The sequence below is a fragment of the Galeopterus variegatus genome, unplaced genomic scaffold (genome assembly GCF_000696425.1).
Source record: "Galeopterus variegatus unplaced genomic scaffold, G_variegatus-3.0.2 Scaffold897, whole genome shotgun sequence".
Taxonomy (NCBI): Eukaryota; Metazoa; Chordata; class Mammalia; order Dermoptera; family Cynocephalidae; genus Galeopterus; species Galeopterus variegatus.
This window is the reverse complement of record NW_007727008.1, coordinates 95,443-98,260: the sequence shown is the minus strand read 5'-3', so window position 1 is coordinate 98,260 and position 2,818 is coordinate 95,443. Positions and strand designations below refer to the sequence as shown.

Below are 2,818 nucleotides of genomic sequence, written 5' to 3'. Positions count from 1 at the left end.
AAAAAAAAAAAAGAAGCAGAGGGAGACTTGAAGATGCTAAACTGCTGGCTTTTAAGAGAGAGGAAGTGGCCATGAACCAAAGAATGCCAGCAGCCACCTGAACTGGAGACAGCAAGGAAATGATTCTCCTGGGACACCTTGATTGATAAAAATGATTTTTGACTTCTGGCCTCTAGAACTATAAAAGAATAACTGTATGATGTTTTAAGCCATGTGACTTGTGGTAGTTTGTTCCAGCAGCCATAGGAACTCATATATGTTCCTTTCTTTCTTTAAATTAGATCTTACTTAAAAGTTTTTTTTAAATAAAATATTTCCAAAAGTTTATTTATTTATTTATTTTTATGGTAACATAGTTGATTGTACATATCTGTGGGGTACAGCATTGAATATCAACACCTGTGTGCAATATGTGATGATCAAATCAGGATAATTAGTATAGTCAACATTAGACAATATAATCATTTTTTCATGGCCCTTTACTAAGTCCCCCCTTCCCCTCCTTCCCCCTCACCCTTTCCAACCTCTGATAACCTCAGTTCTGTTCTCTTCTTTTGAGAGTTTAACCTGTTATTGCTATTGTTATATCTTTCTTTCTGTCTTTTTAAATTTATTTTTTTATGTTTTACCTCCCACATATGCATGAGGCCATGCAGTATTTCTCCTTCTGTGCTTGGCTTACCTCACTTAACATAATCTTCTTTAAGTTCATCCATGTTGCTATGAATGGTAGTATTTCATTCTTTTTAATGGCAGAGTAGTATTTCATTGTACAAATATGCCACATTTTCCTTATCCAGTCATCTGATGATGGACATTTAGGTTGGTTCCAACTCTTGGCTATTGTAAGTAGAGCTGCAATAAATATGGGAGTGAAAATATCCCTTCAACATGATGATTTTCATTCCTGTGGGTATACACACAGCAATGAGATTGAAGTAGTAATCAGTAGTCTCAAANTAAGTAGAGCTGCAATAAATATGGGAGTGAAAATATCCCTTCAACATGATGATTTTCATTCCTGTGGGTATACACACAGCAATGAGATTGAAGTAGTAATCAGTAGTCTCAAAGAAAAGCCCAGGACCAGATGGCTTTATTGCTTAATTCTATCAAACTTTTAAAGAGGAATTAATACCAATTCTCCTCAAACTATTCCAAAAAATTCAAACAGAGGCCATTCTCCCAAACTCATTCTGTGAGGCCAACATCACCCTGATACCAAAACTAGACAAAGATAAAACAAAAATAGAAAGCTATATGCCAATATCTTTGATTAACATAAATGCAAAAATCTTCAAGAAAATATTGAAATAAAATATTTAGATAATAGAATATTTAGAATAATAGAATACAGCAAATAGAATACAGTGACACATCAAAAAAAAAATTTTGCACTACAATCAAGTGGGATTCATCCCAGGGATGCCAGGATGGTTCAACATATGTAAGTCAATAAATGTGATACACCACATCAACAAAATCAGGGACAAAAACCATATGATTATCTCAATAGATGCAGAAAAAGCATTTGACAAAATTCAACATTGCTTCATGATAAGACTAAGCAAATTAGGTATAGAAGCAAAGTATCTCAACACAATAAAAGACATATATGACAAACCCACTGCCAATAGTATCCTGTATGGGGAAAAGTAAGAACAGGAACAAGACAAGGATGCCCACTCTCAACATTCCTATTTTACGTAGTATTGGAAGTACTAGCCAGAGCAATCAGAAAGAAATAAAGGGCATAGGGATTGGGAAAGATGGAGTCAAATTGTTCCTGTTTGCAGATGACATGATCCTAAAGGCTCTACAAAAAAACTCTTAGAGTCAATAAACGATTTCAATAAAGTTATAGGACACAAAAATCAACAAGCAAAAATCAGTGGCACCTTTATATTCCAACATTGAACTAGCAGAAAAAAAAATCAAGAAAGTTAGCCCATTTACAGTAGTTACCAAAAAAATAAAATACCTAGGAGTCAGTTTAACCAAGGAGGTGAAAGATCTCCACAAGGAGAGCTACAAATCACTTTTGAAAGAAATTAAAGTGGGTAAAATGATGGATAGATATTCCATCCTCTTGGACTGAAAGAATCAACATTGTGAAAAATGTCCATTCTACTCAAAGCAATCTACAGATTCAATACAATCCCCATCAGAATACCCGTGATATTCTTCCACAAATAGTAAAAACAATCCTAACATTCATATGGAACAACAAAAGACCCTGAATAGCCAAATAATCATGAGAAGAAAAAAAAAAAAATAGGTGAGTCCTCCTTCCCAACATGGCACAGCTGGTTAACATCACCGAGCTGAATCTGCTGCAGCTAGAAATGCTCAAGAACCAGCTGGACCAGGAAGTAGAGCTCTCGTCCATGTCCATTGCTCAGCTCAAGGTGGCACAGACCAAGTATGTGGAAGCCAAGGACTGTCTGAATGTGCTAAACAAGAGCAACGAGGGGAAAGAACTACTCGTCCCACTGACGAGTTCTATGTATGTCTCTGGGAGGCTACATGATGTGGAACGTGTGCTCATCAACGTGGGAACTGGCTACTAAGTAGAGAAGACAGCTGAGGATGCCAAAGACTTCTTCAAGAGTAAGATAGACTTCCTCACCAAGCAGATGGAGAAAACTCAGCAGCTCTGCAGGGGAAGTATGCCATGAAACAGGCTGTCATGGAAAGATGAACCAGAAGATTCAGCAGCTCACAGCCATGGGGACAGCTCAGGCTACTGCCAAGGCTTGAGAGTTTGTTGCAGAAATGAGGCAGAGGGACCCTGCTTCAGAGGCCTGGAACTTTATGG

At 37.2% G+C, this 2,818-nt stretch overlaps 1 pseudogene; it reads left to right on the top strand.

Moving 5' to 3' along the window:
• Positions 1-2,760, top strand: part of LOC103590930 — an 8,194-nt pseudogene extending 5,434 nt beyond the window's left edge.
• Positions 2,761-2,818: the final 58 nt, after the last annotated feature.